A 22,018-nucleotide genomic window follows, 5' to 3' on the forward strand; every position below is an offset into this window, starting at 1 on the left:
GTTCTCAGAATTCGCTTAATTCAGGGATGCGAATTGAGGTGTGACCAAGCAGTTTGATCTGATCAAACATCTGACTGTAAACCTTAATCTGCCATTTCTACATGGACAAATTGCTTGGAAGATGTCCCCTCTAGTGATCTTCATGTAGTGTTACAGTATACTGTATACTGAGTAGCTTCAGTATAATATATAATATGCTGTTATCCTTTGCTCAGAGAGGCCTTCTGTGGAGATCTCCCAGTCAGTGTTCTCCTAAAACTGGTAATCTGTCTCGGAGTTGAGCTCCTGGAGCTTATAATAAGCAATAGTGCCTAAAGCTAGTGTGTTTAAAAGGCAAAAAATGTTTCCTATTCTGTGAAGTTGAGCCTCCTTATTTATTTATATATATGTATATATGTAATGTTTGCAGCTCTGCATCTGCTGGTATTCCAACACACACACTGCCAGGTACTTCCAGCTACAGAGACACATCCCAGACAGTGGAAGATCCCCCTACAGCAAAAGCCTGCTTCCAATGAGGTGGCATCAACATCTGTTACAGGTAGCTGAGGGTCAATTAATGTTTGTTTCCACGAAACAATCATTATTTGCAAATAAATACTATGTCTGTTTTACTGCAGTGAAATTCCATTGCCTTTGCATTCTCTGAGTAAAAAGTAGCCTGTGCTCATGTGATACAAGGCTATGTAGATGTCTGATTATGCACTTGCATCAGACTTTCCCCTGATAAATTGGAATGGGATCATGCTTTATTTGGAAGAAAACGGCATGGGTATTGGTTTTTGCAAAGAAATACAGCTGGTTGAGTACAGCAGATGTTTTCTCAGTCATAATTCCTTGAAACTGTACTCTTTGTAAGTTATATTGCTCATTTTATGATGATAAGGTACATTTCTCTTACTTTTTTCTTTTAAAACAAATTTCCCAAATAGTTGATTTGAATTGACTCAATGGAAGTTCTGTTTTTGCAGAAGACCTAACAGGGTGCATAGTCTATAAACCTAAGTGCACCCAATATATATAGTATACCCCATGCATTCAGATGACTTTAGAGGTCAGCTATAAAACCTATTATTCTAACAAAGCTGTTTTTCAATTTTATCCTTTTGGGGGGGGGGGGGGGGGGGATCAGTGAGATTTTATAAAAAGTGATTTTGAAAATTTTTGCTCGGCACTTGGGCAGAAAAATCTGAGATGATCTTAATGATCTCTCGATTACTCTGTTGGACATTCCAGTCTTTGCCGATGAGTGAACTCAATACCGGCACAGCAATGCCCACAGTAGTTCTGTTTGGCTCATTGTGTGCTACATTGCTGAGGGAACTCGTTGCTTTCTCTGTAGCAGAGTCACTCAGTTCCATATCAACCCATTACTGGCAGATCGTCCAAGGTTTCTAATTTCACAGAGAAACCTGGAGAGTTAAGGGCTCCATATGCTTCTGATTGAAATGGGCTTTGTAATCAGATTCCTTAAGTAGAGTTTAGACACAGGATTTAAAATGGAAGTCAGATTAGTGCTGTGTACTTGATCTGACAATTTAATCTAAACATTTCTGGCTTCTGAGGATGATTTCAGAATGCCAGCCATAAACTGAAAGACCAGTTTTGCAATACCAAACTTCCCCACTCTCTTCTTAGCCCAACCCTTCTTTTCTTTTAGAATGCTGTGCCTGTTTTTCAGAGAAACCAACTAGGACAACCACTCACCAAATCAACCTGACATAATGTGGCATATGCAGGAGCTAATATATTGTTTTCTGTTCATATTTTGCAAGATGTAATCAAAACATGCAGCATTGAGTTTAATCATTAATGCATGGTCATTTCAGCAAATTGCTGGAAAACCTGGTTGTTCTTTGTATCCCAGTCATTACTGTTTACAATCACCTAGAGACAAGGGATAAAAACAAGACTCAAAGCTTGGATGTTCTTTGGAAAGTGCCACCCCCATCCAGTTTTCAAAAAACAATCTCCACACACCAATGTGATAGGATTTTATGGAATGGAATTGGGCGGACAAAAACATATGTTATGCGTAATAGCACTGAAAGACTTTATTTTATGACCTTTTTAACATATGTAAATTTGGGAAATGCAAAATTTTGCAAAGGATATAGGTCAAAGGCTGATGTAGGAAAACTATTGATTTTACTAATAAGGCAATAGTTCATAAATAGTTATAATTAATTGGAACGTCCAAAACAATTACACTGTCTCAAAAAGCCATTAGTTTGCTCTTCCTAAACAATTCCCAGTACAATGGAAGAAAAAAGTTGATTTAACCCTTACAACGAGAATGTGGACCTCAGCCTGTATGTTATGCTGTATTACTACTGTGTTGTAAACGTGGGCTGCACAGCTCATAAACACTTGATGATATAATTCCGTCTTGAATACGGCCCCTGCATAATGGGATCTATTCTCAGACCATTGAGGTTGTATTGTAGGTTTGTTGTATTGTGAATTGTGGATGGTGTTACTTGTGTTTTCTTGTGTTTTTGTCTTTTTTTAGTCAAAAGTCCTGAAAAGAATAGGTTGTAAACTTAATTTCAATTAATATATTGGTACAAAGCCCATTTAGGATTTCTGCATGAGTGAATCTTTGTGGGTGCCCATTGATGGGATGGCCTGCCAGGTTAGGCACCAACTCACCACAACCCTCTGTTGGACTAAGCAGATATTGAAAATGAGTTGAAGTTATAGTTATTACTCTTTAAAAAAACATTCCTGAATATGGGATATTCACATATCCAAAATGCGTATGCTTTAAATAAACCGATGTTGATATCATTTCTGCTATTGTCCGCTTTTGGTATTCATAACCATACAATTACAATAGTGCAATGAACACTGTCCCATAAAAAAATACTCGTTTAATTGAAATAAAAGTCAGAGGTTACTTCTTGTGCTGTAACACGATTTTTCTGCTCAGAGCCAGCTAGCCATCGTCGAAGCAGCTCGTACAGTACGTTTAGAAACACTCATTTACAAACGTGGCCTGTGTCTATTTTTCTTTCTCTGCTTTTATGAACGACATCTCCCATAATACACTGCGGCCCAGTAACCTTGGCAACTGCCTGATCGCGAGTGTGCAGAGACAGCAGCACAATGCGCACTGAAAAGTTGCATTAAGAAGGTAAGACAGGTTTTTATTGTCATTTCAATTATTTTATTGTTTTTTTGACTAGTTTGTTTCCTGCTATACGGTGGAGATGGTGGTGAATAGGAGGTATTTATTTTAAACAAAAAACAAAATGTTTAGTATTGTGCGGTTAACCTCCATATACACCTGTACTGCAACACCGGACTCGAGAAGTATCATAAGCAACACAGCAAGACCGACAATTTTAATGCGATTATTTTGTTTGGGTCAGCAACATGCATTTCGTTGTGTCGGACAAACGGTAGGTAAATTAACATTTTTAACTTTTTTTTTTCCTGCCATACACGTACTGTTCAAAAACACGTGCGATGTACGCATATAAATCCATATACCCATCGGCACCTCTGGGATTTTCCAGAATTCGCATTGGTATTTGCATTTGTGATGGGTTTAAAAAAAAATAAGAGAATATCACACGAAATGTGATCATATCGTAGTGTCACGTCTTCCCTGCAGTGAGTTGCGGTGCGGTGAACGCCTGCTTCCAGAGGCTGATGTCGACACACGTCAGGGGGCGTGTTGGTGGGTTGTCCAGGCTGGCTTGAGCTGAACCCTGGCTCATCAGAAGGTAGGAGAGGGCTGTCCTCGTGTGCCGGTAACATGGGGCGTCCCGCGTGGGTTTGGCTTGGTTTGACTCGGGTTCTGGTGGGTGGGGTCAAGTTAAATATCTAGGAAGCGATGTAACAGGTGGAAGGCCAGTGTGTCCACAGGTGTGCAGTCCCGTTGGGTTCTTACCGAGCTGAATCAGCCCGCTGTTGTGTTGTTTTTTTGGGGGGGACAAATTTAACAGTGTCTCCCAGCTCTTCAGGCACTGCTGCTGTAGAGAGACCTAGAGAAAACCTGCAGACAGAGCCTCCAAGGAGCAGAGATCTGACTGCCCTTGAGCCAAGATTTACATTTCAATAATTTCCATAATAATGGAACAGTTCCGATTTGCCAAAACGAATTTCAGCCGTAATTTTTTTTAATCAAGAGATGATGTACAGTTTTCAAAACTGTCAGTGTTGCTCTCCTCTCGTGCATGCCTGTCGGGTGTGAGCAATGCCCACCCTTGTCTTTGCAGTGACCATCAGAGTTCCACTTCCTATAGACAACTGGCCCATTGCAACAGTGTCATCTTCCTTTGCTTGTAAGGGTATTTCCCAAGGGTGGCAGCAGCACAGAGTGTCCAACCAAACTCAGGATTTGCTGATGCTGTGGTTCCAGATTCCAGAATAAACTGCTTATTCTTTCCTGCCTTGGGTGTCTGTTTCATTATGTCGAGGTTTTGCTTGTGCAAATGTGTATGAATTGTGGCTCTCCCCGTGAGCAGTATATGATAACACTGCTGCTTGTAACTATTTGCAGCGTAAAACAAAAAAAATCCCTGCTTGATTTTTGGTCACACTTGTTTGAACTATTGTCATCGGACTCTGGGCAGTCATCACAAGTCCTGCTTGCAAATGTAATTGATTCCGATTACGTCCTATAAAGGTCTTCCATGGCAAGGGTTTTTAAGCAAGTGTCTGAGGAACCCCGAGAGTGGTCAGATTCCAGAGTGTTAATGGGGTCCCCTGGGGAAAAAAACCCAACAAGTTTCTTGTTGGACAACAGCGGTGAATAAAATCAGTTCTACAGTGGCTCTCCTTTGACAAATTAGCCTTTTTTTCTAAGAAAAAAAAGTGTAGTTACTAGAGACTAGCAGCCTTATTTTAAATAATGGAATCTTTTGTTATTTTTAAATAACGGAATAACTTGTTCATTAAAAATAGTCCAGGTATTTCCAAACAGCAGATTCCTCCTGAGCTCTCCTCCTGTACAGGAGCGGTTCCGATTGAAAATAATATGAAACGCTGATTTTTATTTCCATTTTGATTGGCGGACTAGCTAGTTTAATTTACCAGAATACATGCGTTCATCACTTCACTCTGATGAGCTCGTATTTGGCATATTGTTCTAGTCTCGGATGCAGTTGGTTTTCTCCGCTGCACCCTGGTCCGTTTCTGAATACAGCACATAGAGTAAGGTAACCTGAGAAGACAGACCGCCGAGGTTTTTAGGCAGAAGTAGTGTTGACATTTCTGTGATACCTAAACCGGCATGTTACGTTTTGGTATAGCTGTGCTGCCTAAACGGGCATCGCTGAAGTTTCTATATATGTCCAGAACAACTATGTACTTTGTGATAGTACATTCCTTACTGACCGTAGCATTTTACAGCTTAAATCCTGCAAATGTATTAAGGCCGCTCCGGCCTTTTGCGGAATCCGCTGCCGTCCGTGCGTGTGTTACACTTGTTTTCCAGGAAACCCCTTTCGGATCGCTTCAGTAAAAAAAACCCTTTTTGGTTCTTTTAAGTGACACTTACTGTAGTGCCTCTCATTGCGAGCTACCTCATGGGCATTAAGGAAAACGTGTCTTGCGTATTGTTGCTGGGTGCGTGAAACTAACGCTTTACCTGCGCTGTCATTGAGGTGACAAGTGTGGACTTGCGGTGTAACTAGTTCCCTGCACCGCTCGCCCTGATGTAGGCATTGTGAGTTAAGCCTAATTTATACTAACGGGAGGTTAATTCTGAAGCACACCCTGATCCATCCATAACTGGATCATAGAGGAGAAACAATCGCTTTTTTTTTTTTGCGGGGCGCCGGAGTAGCAGGCGAGCTTGGCGCCCCGGACTGAAACTAGCTTACACATTCACTCAGCTGGGCGAGAGGGCCGGTGGGACATGGCCCAATAACTATGTCCCCTCCCGTCCGCCTTGAAGAAATGGGCAAAGAAAGAGGAAGGGAACGCAGCCCGGGAGAGTAATGTGTGTGTGTGTGGGGGACATCCGATATCCACCACCGTGAACAGGCTGCACACGCCCAGCACACGGTCTTGTTTTGGAGTCCGGGCAGTCCAGTCGCGTACTGTCGAGCAGAGGAGGGGCCGAAGGCGGAGGAGGGCCGGCGAACAGCGATGAAGGCAGATTTCAGTGAAAGAAAGGAGGGGGCGGTAAAACAGAGGGGAGGTTCCGCTTTTTAAAAGGGCTGAGTGATGTAACTTCGGAGCACGCTGTCATAATCGGGGAGCGCTCCGCAGCCGCGCAAGAAGGTGACCGGAGGGTCCAGTTTAATGGTAAGGGCTCACGAATCTAACTCTTTCAGGACGGACCTAACAGTCATCGGACACTAGTCTGTGTCTTGAAACGCCTGAAAATATGTAGTGATCTTTTTATCCAGGACTTAACCCCTCAAATACCAGTTGCAGAACTACCTTAAACTTTAACATTTCCGTCGTATATGTAAGAATACGTGCATGCACGTTTAGTTGTTATTAATGTGTTCAATAATATCCTTGCAGGCGTTACGTAGCTACTAAGGAACGCCCGATTAACACGGTTTTATTTAGAAATTACACATTGTTACATTTCATAAGGTGTTTCTTTTTTTCTTTGGAGTATAAACATCCTTTTGCGCCTTAAATGGATCCGAGTTAGCTACAGTTCCGCAGCGTATTGCCAAATCTACGCCAGCGATCCGATGTCTCACGAATGACCTGGAAAATAAACTTTACAAGCCTGCACCGCCTGAGTAATTTCGTGCGGTTTAGCAGTGTGCTACGCGTGTTGTAATGGATGTACTTGATTTTATTTTAGTTTTATTTCTTTGATAATGGGTGCCCCTGTCCTGAAGTAGACTACAGCTCCAGCCCCTGTCATTTATAGTGGTGCTGTAGTAGACGAAACACGTGGCAGCTGCTGCCTGTCGAGATGTGTTGGGCTTGAGATGATCAGCCATCGGGGCCCCAGCGAGGAAGTGCTGTATTGCAGGCTAGTTCTGCCCTGTTGCTGGTGCAGACGGCCGCAGGGGTACTGTGGAGCACAAATTACACATAAAGTGAAATGGCCAACACTGCCTGTTAATCTCCTGTTGAGCGTTTTACATCATTGTACAACAGGAACTGTATTTACAGCATATCTCTATGCATAAGAAAGGGGATCAGAGAGGACTTGTTTTTTTAAAGTACACAGATATGTGTGGTAACATCACGTATACGTTTACAGAACTTTAATGCTTTTATTTTAGTATCGGTGAGAAAATGAACGTAATGTCTGCATGTGGATTAGAAGAACTCAGCTTTCTGATACTGACAAAATAAATGGAACATTGGGTGTTAAGTTGGCACACCGCAAGCTGAGGGACACCCCTTCTGAATCCACCTCACACAGGCCTGGGAGCTCCTATCCACACGCTCCTGGTGGCATAGCCTGGGTTCGACTGGGCAATCCCCATTCCACAGGGGGCACTCTGAACTGAGGTTTTACTAACCTGGCCACTGGCCTTCAAAAACAAAATGCTACATTGTTATGCCTGAAAAAATAAACATCACATAAAGGTACAGCAATTGCTTGAGTCCTGGCTATTAAACTTTGCCATCTTTACTGGTACTGCTAGAATTGTTTTTTCCAGTGCCAGTTTAGGACACTTGTTATGAGCACCTTTAACCTTGAATGCCTGACAAGAATACACGCAGAAATGTCTCTGCGAAATGTTTGCTGTTATTTACAGTAAAGTGGAATCTCATACCTGCATAGGAGCCAACAGGAATGATAACTGAACAGTGAAGCACAAACCAGAGGATACAAGTGGGAAACTGTGTGCAAGTGCGTTTTAAACCAAGAATAGGAGGAACACCTAACGCAGTGGTTCCCAGTTCTGGGCCTGGCTTTCATTCCTGCCCACTTTCATTAGATCAGTGAAGGCTTAATTGATCTAAGACATGGGAATATTAGCATTTCGTTTCTAGTCACAAGGATTTTATTTCACTTGCAACATACAGTGGTTAAAGCTTTAACATGCTTAAGAGCTGGGAAGTAACAAACTAACAGTTCACATTATTATTATTATTATTTTGTAACTGATCTCTCAGCTGGAACAAAAACCAACAGGTGTTTGAGCCACTAAGACCAGGATTGGGATCCACAGACCTAAAGGGTTGTGGGAACAAGCTATCCAGCCGTGTTGTTAAAGGTGATGAAACAAGATTGGATCAAGTGAAATAGAAAGTATTGTCTCACAAATACAGTGGAATGCACTTTCAGTTTGTAGCTTTAGAGAAAAGTTGGATGGCTACATCTCTTTTTAAGGAAACTGTTGTTACATTGTTACATTTCATAAGGTGTTTCTTTTTTTCTTTGGAGTATAAACATCCTTTTGCGCCTTAAATGGATCCGAGTTAGCTACAGTTCCGCAGCGTATTGCCAAATCTACGCCAGCGATCCGATGTCTCACGAATGACCTGGAAAATAAACTTTACAAGCCTGCACCACCTGAGTAATTTCGTGCGGTTTAGCAGTGTGCTACGCGTGTTGTAATGGATGTACCGGATTTTATTTTATTTTTATTTCTTTGATAATGGGTGCCCCTGTTCTGAAGTAGTCTACAGCTCCAGCCCCTGTCATTTATAGTGGTGCTGTAGTAGACGAAACATGTGGCAGCTCCTGCCTGTCGAGATGTGTTGGGCTTGAGATGATCAGCCATCGGGGCCCCAGCGAGGAAGTGCTGTATTGCAGGCTAGTTCTGCCCTGTTGCTGGTGCAGACGGCCGCAGGGGTACTGTGGAGCACAAATTACACATAAAGTGAAATGGCCAACACTGCCTGTTAATCTCCTGTTGAGCGTTTTACATCATTGTACAACAGGAACTGTATTTACAGCATATCTCTATGCATAAGAAAGGGGAGCAGAGAGAACTTGTTTTTTTAAAGTACATAGATATGTGTGGTAACATCACGTATATGTAGGAAAACCGGTTCAGGGATGACAATTATTAATTGTAGCAGTAAATCACAAAGTTGATTCTTTTGATGGCTTTAGAATCCAACCATGCGACATAACTCAAACAACGCACACACACAGGTACTAATACACGAGGATACATTTATTAATACATAGAATATACATATAAAAGTAACAGATCTTATCGAGAGGGTTATCAGAATACAAAAGGTATATATTCAGTCAGTTACAAAGTGTTACACATATCAAGAGGACATACGTTCAGTATATCATTCATTTATACTGTTTCGTAATTGAACTTGGTTACAACTTCTACATTAGATACTCAAAACAAGTACATAACTCTTAGGAATTAAATTGATATCAACTGGTTGGGATAACAATTGAATTCTCGAGCTGTAATGCATTGAAGTTGAATACTCATCCAATCTCTGGGGATTCCGATCTCCTGCGGGCACAAAGAAACAGTTGCAGGCTTGTTGCTGTCCAATCCGCACTCTCTGGCTCGGTGCCAGGCTGTGCTGTGCGGCTTGCGACGGTGCGCTGCTGATGCTCACTGACCGGCTAGTTGGTGTTGGCTTTAACTAGCAAAGTTTGTGCACAGGAGAAAAGATGACTGTGGGTCCGAGCAAGTCAGGAAGAGGACCGGTTCGTTCCTGATGAAGAGCTAGTTCTGAATAGTGATTCAGCTGTCCACAGTTCCGACCTGTTCACGAGGCCTGCTGCTGGTGCTAACCTCGGGTGGATCCTCTGGTTATCCTCTGGCAACCTCCGCTCTAGACTCTTAGAACAAAGGAAAGTTCTGGCACTCAGACACACTGGCCGTTCCGTGGTTGTCCGGGCTGAGTCTCAGGATGGTCAGGAGGCGCGCTGCGAGAATGTCCTGCCCTTGGGAGCCTTCTGCTCCTGGGCCGTCCTGCCCTGGAATTCTCCTTTGAATTCCCTTTAGAACAGTCCACAGAATCCTCTCCAGAATCTTACTGAATCTTACCCTTTTGAATCTCTGTGTTGCCTGTTTTTACCTGGAGGAACTTCATCCCATTGATTGGCTGAAAGTTCCATGGGCATCAGAGTCCCACGTGGGTTACTCGGCCCTACCAGTCCCTGATTGGTTGATCAAGGTGACATATGAGTCACTTACTCCTGACACTTAGTAATGCAGTCCAGATGTCCAACTGGCACTCCCTAGACAGATAGGCGCCAATGGATGACCATTGATCATGATAGCCAGGCTTAGCTAAGTGCATCCCCCTTTGGGAGCTGTCCTAGGACCTTAAATCACCCTGCAGAATAGTTTCTCTGTGGCTGCACCACAGAGATGAACAGAGAAATGGGGCCTCATTTGGGAAGGCTCAGAACACTTAATTCTTTCTTATTAATAAGCCTCGCCGCTACATATACGTTTACAGAACTTTAATGCTTTTATTTTAGTATCGGTGAGAAAATGAACCTAATGTCTGCATGTGGATTAGAAGAACTCAGCTTTGTGATACTGACAAAATAAATGGAACATTGGGTGTTAAGTTGGCGCACCGCAAGCTGAGGGACACCCCTTCTGAATCCACCTCACACAGGCCAGGGAGCTCCTATCCGCACGCTCCTGGTGGCATAGCCTGGGTTCGACTGGGCAATCCCCATTCCACAGGGGGCACTCTGAACTGAGGTTTTACTAACCTGGCCACTGGCCTTCAAAAACAAAATGCTACATTGTTATGCCTGAAAAAATAAACATCACATAAAGGTACAGCAATTGCTTGAGTCCTGGCTATTAAACCTTGCCATCTTTACTGGTACTGCTAGAATTGTTTTTTCCAGTGCCAGTTTAGGACACTTGTTATGAGCACCTTTAACCTTGAATGCCTGACAAGAATACACGCAGAAATGTCTCTGCGAAATGTTTGCTGTTATTTACAGTAAAGTGGGATCTCATACCTGCATAGGAGCCAACAGGAATGATAACTGAACAGTGAAGCACAAACCAGAGGATACAAGTGGGAAACTGTGTGCAAGTGCGTTTTAAACCAAGAATAGGAGGAACACCTAACGCAGTGGTTCCCAGTTCTGGGCCTGGCTTTCATTCCTGCCCACTTTCATTAGATCAGTGAAGGCTTAATTGATCTAAGACATGGAAATATTAGCATTTCGTTTCTAGTCACAAGGATTTTATTTCACTTACAACATACAGTGGTTAAAGCTTTAACATGCTTAAGAGCTGGGAAGTAACAAACTAACAGTTCACATTATTATTATTATTATTATTATTTTGTAACTGATCTCTCAGCTGGAACAAAAACCAACAGGTGTTTGAGCCACTAAGACCAGGATTGGGATCCACAGACCTAAAGGGTTGTGGGAACAAGCTATCCAGCCGTGTTGTTAAAGGTGATGAAACAAGATTGGATCAAGTGAAATAGAAAGTATTGTCTCACAAATACAGTGGAATGCACTTTCAGTTTGTAGCTTTAGAGAAAAGTTGGATGGCTACATCTCTTTTTAAGGAAACTGTGTGTTTGTCTTATTTAGCCTTGATGTTTAGAGACCTTGAGAGAGATTTTTTTTTTGTCTTTCCAAATACCAGTGGGGGCAGCATGGAGCAGTAATTAGAGCCAAGCTCATTAGCAGAAAGAAAGTGGGTTCAAGTCCTTATTGTTTGTCCTCTTATTGTACTGCCTACAGTAACTGGGGAGCAGCATTATTGAGGGTTTGGTCTGTGATAGACTACAGTCTCATCTAGGGGGGCCCTGTGCTCCCGGTTTTCTTGAAGCTAAAGAAACTGGACAAGTTTTACCTCCACTGGGCCAGCAGGCTCAAAAGGTTTTTAACCTCTCTGAAAACAACCAGCTTAATTAATATGACTTGCCAAAATGATTACATCAGCACTGCGAACCTTCTATCCAGCCATTGCTTTGTACAGTCATGTTCTCTTGTCTTTTTTTTTCCATGTTTTCTAGATTTTAATTTGATTTCTCTTTTCATCTTTCAGTTCCAGCTAATAGTTTTACTTTGCACACGGTAAATTCTTCTTAAAAGATGTGTATGCCAGTGGATAATAAAACAATGTGTATACTGGCGAAAGGCTCTCCTATAGTATACATTGTACACCGTGGGTATACCTACTACACTGTGAAAAGCATCAGGAATATGCCGAATGACAAAAGAACTTGACAGAAGAGTACTTCCTAGTTTATTTTGGAAAAAGCAATATTATAAAAATGAACATAAAGCACAAATGTTTACAGTTATTGAGTGCAGTAATCTTGAGAAAGATCTGATTTATGGAGAGAGATATGATAGGTAATGGGGAGGAAAAGATGGGCATGAATTTTGAACTGAGCCCCGGAGACGGTCTGATGATTTTCGGGCCGTGGAGAATGTCAGCATTGCCTGACACCGCAAGTATGCAGAACCACAGATGAAGGGAAAGGAGTGTACAATAAAAGATAAAAACATATGAATTAATACCTGATCACTGATAACTTTGTCATTGTTACAGTGCATCGGATTAAATATAAGAGGAAAGTGCAAGCAGCTAGTTTTTGTTTTTAACAACAAGGATGGTTTGTATTTTTAAAAAGTTTTTCCTGATCTTTTAGCTAAACCTTGATACATATTTAAAATCCAATACCTAACCATGTGTTGTACAAACCACAAGAGTAGTGGACAGTGCTATTTATTTATTGATGTAATCTGGCTTTCCCATATACAGGCCCTGTTACAGATGTAGCTACACAAACTTGCCTGCCTCGCCTACTCTTGTACTTGTTGAAAGTTTCAGAGATATTGGATCAGTAGTGCAAGAGATTTAAAATTATTTCAGCATTGACGTCAGAGTATCAGATTTCAGTGTCATCTTCCTTGATGAATGCTCTTAGCTCATTTCTCCTTCAGATTGTGAGTGCTATCAAAATACTTGTTTTCAGTTTTCCCCTTGGTTGAGGCCCTAATGGACCTTCTTAAGCTTTTACCTTCTGTAGACGTTGTATGTGCAACATCTGAAGAGCCAGGTGTGAGCTGTAGTGGGTGGTTCACCGGGTCAAAGCTGAATTCAAAGGAGGCATCTTAACAAGTGCAGGACCTGTGCACGTGTGCATTTTCATGAAGCAGCAGCAAGCCTATACTTAACATTCCTCTCCTTCTGTCTAACAGTATTTCTGCGTTTCCTTATTAAATTGGAATAATAATGTTCCATAACATTAGTTTGGTGAAGCATATACTCAGGACTCCCTTTTAAACCGGTTGTCAATATGAATGTGGAGCAGCTTAAGTGGTGTGGAACCCTGGAGTTTTCAGGACTCTTGCCGTCTATAACCAGGCAGACCTTTCTGTGACCTGACCACTCATTTTCTTGGTACTAATCTTGCACAGCTTTGGACATACCCATTTACTCATGACAGATGTCAACCTCTGCTCTGTATTATTAAGATCTTTCCACCAGGAGAATATGTCACTAGGGCAGAGACCAAGTTGCCTGCAAGAGACTCAGCCCCTGAGTCTTACATCAGCTGACAATTTTGCTACTGCTGAGTAATACCGTATACTGTACACCTAAAACTCATGATAGGTTTCAGCAGTTTCTCCTTCCTTGACCAGAACGTAATGACGGCTCTTTGAAAGGTCTTCTGAAATCAGGGTTTAATTTTTTTCGGGGTGGGGAAAGTGTCATGAAAGCATTTTTATCCACCCAAGGAAAGAAACTGGTAACAGATTTTGTTTAGATGTAAGAGTTGTGAAGGAAAAAAAGACTTTCAGATGTGCTTTGAACTTTCAGTTCATAATCAGTGCGGTGAATCAGTGCGATTTCTGCAGCTTCTGTAAACTTATTGACTTCCCCTACATGGGCACGTACAAGTAAATAACTGTTATAGTAAATATCTACCTGTATGTATGTAGCAAAATAACTCAGTCTATGTACATCCTAGAGCACAGCTTTAAACAACATGGTATTTCATTTTTGGGAGCCATTAGCAACTGCTTGATACCTGTACACACATGTATTGCCTTCACTGGCTGAGAAACTCATTTACAAAAAAAGTTTCCAAGGACTTGGTGAGACATTTCTCCATTCATTATATACGCATGAATGTGAGTTTCTTTGGTCAGAAATGCAAGGAAATTACTGTCTATGGTATCAAATAATGCCTATAAATCACAAGGACTGCTAGAAATGAACAGCTTTAGTGGCAAAGGTATTCTATTCTAGTTACAAATCTTATGTATTACAATGGTATTAAGGATTTTTTTACAACAGCCTTATCTTGGAGTTTGTTTCCTACTATTTAATAGCTGAATCAATTTATCTTTTATTTTAACTGTACACCCCATTTTGTCTATCATAGTGTTAACTAAGGACAAGAGAAGCCTTTTGCAAGGTCATGGTATTCCTAGACATAATGTCTGCTTTGATAAGCATTATCTTCTGATAATGCAAAAAAAAAAGAAAAGAAAAATACTCCAGCATGATTGTTTTAATAAGGCACAACACATTCTTGAGGTATTATTGGATTTGCTTCTGTTTTAAATAGTTCATTATGCATCCCCATAAAATAAATGAAGAGCAGAACGATGTAGTGCTTCTCAGAAATAAATGATTTTACTATTGAGCCCACAAGGGGCACATTTCCATTATTAAAAACAACTTAGCACCGATGGCAATAGGGATTTCTCATGTGTGAAGCTACCACAAGAGTTCTGGAATTTGTTCCCTGGGAGAAGATTTCCTTACACATGCTGAAGTACTAGTAGTCCATGATTCTGCACTTGAGGAGTTTGCACAGCACAAATGGGGTTTTCTGTAAAACGCACAGTTCCTTACTTGAATTTGCGGTGTTTCATAAGGGCATGGGAAACGTCCTGTAGGATTTGGAATGCGTCTTGGAAAGTTAATCTGTACGTTAATCATTGCTTTGAAGGTTTTACATGTTTGATACTGCAGACCTCCTCCGCTGAACAGATCCATGTAACTTTTCACAGTTTTTTTTTTTTAGTTTAAAAGAGGTGAAATAACAACTCCATCTGCTGCTGTTTTTTTTCCCAAGTCACTTTGCTGTCTCTGTTAATGGAGTGGAATTTTACATCATGGCCCTCACCCAAATACTGACATCTCGTGGTTAAAGTGGACACTGCTAGCACCCTTTCAAAGCATGGATAGAGGTAAAAAGGACGCGTTGCGTTAAGAGTTCTGCTTACATAAATACAGCTGAGTCACACATGGCTTTTACTGATTTTAAATGTTAGAGAATGAGATCATGGTGCACTTGCCAAAGCTAAATATTTGTACTCTCAGCCAGCCTGCACAGGTCTGATACAACATGTACAACATGTTAAATTCCAGACAGAAGTAGGATGGAACTTTTAGTGTCTTCTGCTGCCTTATCTATTGCATCATTTACCAGTCATTAGGTTACAGGTAGATAACGATTACTTCCTCAACAATAAAAGCTACTAGTTGAGCATATCTGGACACTTCCGAGCACACTGCCATTTTTCTGTACGTCACTGTTGGATTTCCATGGGGATTTAATGTTGAATGATCACAAGATTGTAAAGCGATCTCAGCTGGGCAGCCTGGGACTCAGGTCAGGCATGACTAATTGATCACGGGCCTTCACTGCACACGCAGCAGGGCTCTCTTTCCTGAGTGATCAGGGTCACCAACTGTCCGGGACACTAGGGGACAGATTTGTTCTTCGCTTGTTGCCAATGGGTAGTAAAGGATGTTCCTTCTGAATTTCTGCTTGTTTCGTTCTCTAAGGATACTTAATGACGTTTGTGAGGCATCTGTCACATTCGAAATCTGAAGTGGTTAGGTTGTGCCGTAGTAAAATATTTTGAATGGCTGTTGGAAGAGCAATGAGTTAGTTTCTCCACGTGCGTTGGAAGGTGGTGGTGTGTATGGGGTCAGAGTGGGCGGTACAATTCAAATCCGTAAGGGAATGAGGAGTGGGGGAAAATCAGGTCAGGAAATGTCTGAGATGGTTACTGGTCATTTTCACATCTGCTTTCAATTCCAATTTACACTTTGGGATTCCTTCGTGACCTGACCTTTGGATTTCTTCTTTATAGCTCTCCTGTTTGAACATGTATTCTGCATGTACTTAACTGGCAGAAGCAAAACAAAAAGTATTCACAGAGCCAAGCTCTGTGTCTTTAAAACTGGCAATGAATAACAAGGATTTCGGTTGTCAAGCATGCAAGAATAGACTTGGTACATTACAAATGAGATGTACAGTAAATCATAAAAATTGGCACATCTATTTAAATTGTGAAGATCTTTGTAAAACGTCTCTGGTGGTTTTCTTCTATGTTCTGTAGTTCACCAGTGTGTTTTCTAAAAAGGAAATATATATTTTTGTTGTACGATCGTTGTTGTACAGTTGCCTAGAATACTGAGATAACATCAATTTATTGTTTGTTTGTTTTTCGGTTTATTCTTTGATCCTGATAATTGTACCAAACCCAAAAAAAATTGAATCACTGTGTAACTTCCTATAGTTCCCTTCACAAGCTAGTCACAGAGGAATTTTTGATTTCTTATCCTTATTTTGGTCAACAGTCTTAATTGTACACCATAGGATAATTTGGGAAGCTTTGCTATTTCTTAATTATGCTTCACTTAGTAATGTAAGCATGTAATCCTAGCCAATAAATGTTTGTTCAAGGCTTCTTGTTTACCAGAACAATACTGGGAAACATGGTAAGGATGCAGTTGTGTTATTAGATTACAAAACAAATGTAAAAATTATTCTTTTTGCACACAAATTATCGTTAATATTCTCCTGATATCTAAGTTCAGTATGGTTAGCTCTCTTCTAGAGTTAAAGTGTGAAATTGACATAACGGTTGTCACAGGAAAAGAGAGAGAGAAATACACCATGCTAGCTGTGATGGAAATTTCCTAAAGTGCTATAATTAGAAACAGGGGGAGCTGGGGGTTGCTGTGCCTAGTGGGTATTTGCTTCTCAGTGGAAACCTACAGTGTTATAGTTGTTTTATGAATCTCTGGGAATTTGTGGTGCATTTGTCTTATCTGAGCGAAAAGGCAGGGATTGTTTGTGAGACTCTGAGGTCTTGCTGACCTTCTGTTTCAGATCGATCTAAGAGACACTCCAGATGTTGAGATTTCCCAGAATTGCCCTTGATGCTTTTAACTTCTAAGAATACTTATCACCCCTGGGCAAATTTGCAATGAATCTGTTTTCTTTAAACTGAATTATGTGAATGTGTATGGGAATCTGTAGACCTTAAAAATTTGTGAGCACAGAACAGGTGCATCATGTGTATCAAAGCTGTATTTTTCTGCAAGTTCGTGTTGTTGCTGTACCTCATCTTTTGAAGCTTACAAAATAAGGGGATTGACAACTGAGAAAAGCAATTAGCTGCAAACAGGAGAATGAGCATAGCGAGGATATAAAGCCATTGTTCTTTGGGTTAGAAGTATTGAACAGGTAATTAACCTATGCCAGTTTATTTTGAGCCATCTTGACACTGAGCCCTGAAAAGCTGATACCATGTGTACTGCAGGTGAACCTTTGTCTGAATCAGATCATTGCCGTATAAATCGTTATCCATAGTTTTCTACAGGTGTTGGATTCCCTGCAGGTTGCTGCCATCCAGTCTTCTGCTTCCATTAGACAAACATGGCATTAAAGTTTGTCCCATCACCTCTACCCTGTGATATCCTGGTTGTATGTAATAGCAAGTAGGGACTTCACAGGTTCCTGAGGATGCATGAAATGTCTGATCTTTAGCTGCTAAGCACAAATAGGTTGAAGTTATCCGTCTGCCTTATGAGTGCCGAGATTGTACTCTAAGGAAGATGTATCACTGGCAAATCACGTGGGAGGTCTCTAATGTTTTCACAGGTAATTAAGCCATGCAAATGTTTGTAGCAGTTGTTAAGTTATAACCTTCATTAATTATATAGGTTAGCCCCTTAGTTATATTACCCTGGAAAGGTATAAAATAAATTTCAACCTACTGTACTTTTGGTTCCAACAGGTGACCAGTAGCTATCTGCAAAAGTTCAAACCGTAATTCAGTATGATCCATAGATGCAGGTATTAAGATGGTAGCATCATCCCTTTGAGCATAAATAATCCTAGATTTTTCCCATTCCATATAATCCTGTAAAAGAGAGAGTTGAGAAGAGAATTCCCTGCTCCACACCATCCTGCAAGCTTATCCATCTTATCTTGAACTTGAATCTCTACAGGAGCCATAGGAAGATGATCTAACTGGCCTGCTAGCATCAATCTAGTAGCTGCCTTTCAACAAGTATAGTTGGAACTAAATCGGGATACTATTTCCACAGCATATACATTAATTTGTACTTTTCAGGCATACCACACAGCAATATTTATGCCTGGCCAAGGTTGACCGTGTGGTATTAGCCCTGGGGCCTGAATGGGCCTTGTCTCTGGACAGTGTCGCCATTTTGGAAGTTTTCGTGAAGTCAAAATTGCAGACCTGGTAAGTTTTCTAGGAGGGACAGGTCAGATCGAATTGTGATTTTTTAAAATTCCTTTCAGTATTCAAGTAAGTCTGACTTAATTTTAATGCAAGTCCTTGCTATTGTTCAGTTGTGTGATTGACGTAGAGGAGAACTCATACTGTATATTATGTTTAACTGAAGCTTGAATATTTCCTTAATCCACAAAAGGTCATATCTGGTATATTCAAGGGTATACCATGAGTACATTTAAATTGTCTCGGTGGTTGTGTTGTGTGGGCCTCAAGCAGAAATTGCCTGTGAGCAATGGTGGGAGATCCTGGTGGTAGCAGTGCCGCGCTGTCATATGGACAGGTGCTTTACTCCAGTCTCTTTAAAGGCGCAGTTGTAAATTTAATACTATTACTATTTTGTCCTTGATAGGGAAATGGATTCTAGAAATGACCTGCACAGATTCCGAACAGTGGTGGCCCTTTGATTTCATAGAAGCTGGAAGTCTGATACCAATTAAAACATCTTGTAATATGCACGTATGATTTTATGCTCAAAATGTTATGATAGAAATGGGTGTTCTTCAGTTCTCACAGTTTACCCTAGTCATAAACCTCTCTTTCCATGTAAACTATAGTATTTGGAAATCGTTTTAAAACTGAAAACAGTAGGCACTTCTTTATACAAAGTGTTCTGGGAGTAGAGAACAAACTTCCCAGCCACGTTCGCCAGAACCCTAACTTACAAGGAGAAGGTTGTGGGTTTACACTGCTGCCAATGTTGAGCAAATTACTGCACTTAAATTGTTCCAGTAAAATAAGCAGCTGTATAAATGGGTTGCCAATGTTCAGTATGTCACTTTGGATAGGGGCATCAGCCACATAAATATTGTTGAAGCTGATCTCAAGAAACAGCTGGATGAGCTTCTTGAGTCAATTGGTTACGAACAAGCAAACTAGGTACGTTAGATACGAATGACCTTCTTTTGTTTGTAGCCTTTTCTCTGTTTTTTGTTCCTGCTGGTCCTTCAATTTGAAAGTTTCCAAGTTGTTGGACCATCAGGGCAGTGAGCTTTAATTCTGGCAAAACAGGCGGACATTTCCTTTAATGTTAGGGTTGTGTTATGTGTTAAACCATTGTTATCCATTTTGTTCTCTTGTCCTTATACACAAAGGCTCTTATAACTTACAAGTAAAATTAATCTCCCGTCCATCTGTTTTTGGAGATGGGAATGGGAATTTCGTAAGTTCCCATTCACGTCTGCATTCTCCTGTTACCTTTTCAGTGTGGTTTAGCTCTGTATTAAAACCTTTTCAGTATGCCCAGAAATTCAGTGATAACCATCAGCTTGTCAGTTCCGTTCGCTGAGTTATTTGGTCCTGTCTAATGGTGTGTCAAAAGCATGTGTCAAAAAAAATTAAACAAAAAAGCAGACAAAGAAATCACATAGTAGCCTGGCTGCCTGTGCTTAAAACAATTCAGTGACACATATGAAATTGGATTAATAAAGATTAGGGAGAGAATAGGCAGTGCTGCCTCCTGAAAGTTTTAATGTGTATTATCATGGAGCTTGAGTCTGTCCACATAGTGCATGCATTTGAGCGTATTCTGGATTGCCACTGCCAAGAAAATCTGGATTGAGTGGGTTTTAAATGTTAATTTAATTCCGTTTTTGTTTTTGTGGTGTGTTCCTGTAGCTTCGTTTATTGACTAAATCAGAACAAATGCAGGCTTTATCGGAGACCAGTACATGCTCTGCAGTTCACTAGTCTTTTGTAATGTTTCCTTGATCTGTTTAAAAGGAAAGTGTGAATGGCCCTTATGGATTAGTGTTTTGTTCCATATCACCATCCTCTGTAAATGGTGTACAGAATATTTTGCAATGTGTGAGAGACAGAAATGAGTTGGCTACAGGGTGATTCCTTACCAAATTAATGGTTGAAGCTTGTGTGCAGTGCAAACAGCTCCATAAACTCTGGACATAAGGAAACTCAAAAACATGGACAGTAGTGCTTTTTTTGCTGTCAGTTGTTCAAATCCTTTTGTTGCATTGCAAATTGATTACAGTTTCAGGTGTTTAATCTTTATAAGTATTATCTACTCTCATATTTTGAATTAAACTTCATTCTTTTCTGATTCTTCGTTTTTGGCTTTATTATTTGTAGTTTGTGTGCCAGCTGGTGTGAATCCAGATTAAATCTGTAATTTTGACTACACGTCCAGTCTGCGTTAAGGGACGTGTAATTTGAGATATATTTGCTTGTTTAAAAGAATCTTGATGCTTGTTATTTTTAAAAAAGGGATTTGGGTTTGCAGTGGTAATTGCTGCTTTAGAGACATTTAGAGAGGACAAAAATAAACCTTTGAAGCTGGCAGCCCTAACTACATGTTCACTCAAACGCCGCCTGGTCTTTGGGAAGATGCTGTACTTAGGGCTGTTACTTTTTGCTGTTTATTTTCCAGCTGCCTGTTGCTGTTTAAATGGTAATTAGCAGTCACTGAGTCTTTGCTCATTCTCAATTTGGTGAAAAGAATTAATTGCCCTTTGAGTATGGATGTCTTATCATTAACCATAATTATTTTAAACATTATACTTGTGTTTACTGTGTACTGCATCTCTATTCTATTGAAATAATTTTTGAATGGACATTTCTTTTAACTGCTGTGGAGAACCATAAACAACACACTTTAGGCTAAACTGTCAAACTGCAGGACTGAAATGCTCGTTCAACGAGCTCTTGTATTAGTGATCAGCATTACTTCCACACTCTGCCTGAGGTGCTGATGAGCCTGAACACTCTGCAACTTCCCAGTGGTTGAAAGGCAGCTCACCTTCTGACTTGTAGGTTTAGTGTATTTATCTGGAAAACTCATGGTAAGGTAAAAGTGCCACCCTGTGATTAAAGCAAATGCAGGAAACAAAAAGCTCATTGTGGAATTTTGAGGAAGTTGTCTGTGGCACACCTGCTGTCCTTTCCAGCCTCCTGACATCTCACAACATGCCTGTAGCTGCACTTTTAGAGAGAGCTGCACTTTGTTCTCTGTGGTCCTTGGTTTTGGACACCAACTGAAGCAGGTCCAAGAAAACAAACAAGTCTAAAAACTGAGTGAAACAAAAGTGACAAATATTTTGAGTGACATTCTTTTCAAGTGTGACTTTTCTTGTGCAGTGTCAGACGATTTATCTTTTTATGAGATGGACAGTGTAGAACCTGCAGGATTGTGCAAATTATATTTGCTCACCAATTTTAAAATCAGTGTCTAAGTTACATTTCAGTGTAACTATGCTTTGTTTAGTCCATATAAGCATTTTAAAAACAAATGGTTAGTTTTGTCAAACTAGGAAGTTCTGTTTCTGGATTTAGCAAACATTACTATAATAATATGTCAATAATAAGAATACAGAATGAATCAATCTTTCTGGTTTGCTATTACTTAGTTTACCTGCTTTGAAATCCATGCTCCCTCCCCATTTTTTGTAACTGAATTGCCAGCTGGCAAGCTCAAGAGGGTGAGACCGCTGAGTAACTTAATCCTTAAGGCAAAGCACAGTTTTCCCAACCCTTCCAAGTCATGCTAGAGATTGATGTGGCATGCGAATAATCCACTCTACCTTGCTTAAGTAGTGCAGTGAGAACTCATCACTCTTCAGGGGA

At 40.7% G+C, this 22,018-nt stretch overlaps 1 protein-coding gene across 3 annotated transcripts in view; it reads left to right on the forward strand.

Moving 5' to 3' along the window:
- Window positions 1-3,060: 3,060 nt before the first annotated feature.
- The window catches only part of slc6a9 (solute carrier family 6 member 9), a 74,307-nt gene continuing 55,349 nt past the window's right edge, over window positions 3,061-22,018 (forward strand). Inside the window, exons 1-2 of one of the 3 annotated variants that reach the window (XM_015355309.2) lie at window positions 3,061-3,136; window positions 3,620-3,731. The gene's annotated coding sequence lies outside the window, so the exon portion shown is untranslated. Of the gene's footprint in view, window positions 3,137-3,267; window positions 3,405-3,619; window positions 3,732-6,112; window positions 6,262-22,018 lie in introns of those variants that run through there. The other 2 variants (XM_015355310.2, XM_015355308.2) reach the window with 2 other exon arrangements.

The sequence above is a fragment of the Lepisosteus oculatus genome, chromosome 9, assembly GCF_040954835.1.
Source record: "Lepisosteus oculatus isolate fLepOcu1 chromosome 9, fLepOcu1.hap2, whole genome shotgun sequence".
Classification (NCBI taxonomy): domain Eukaryota; kingdom Metazoa; phylum Chordata; class Actinopteri; order Semionotiformes; family Lepisosteidae; genus Lepisosteus; species Lepisosteus oculatus.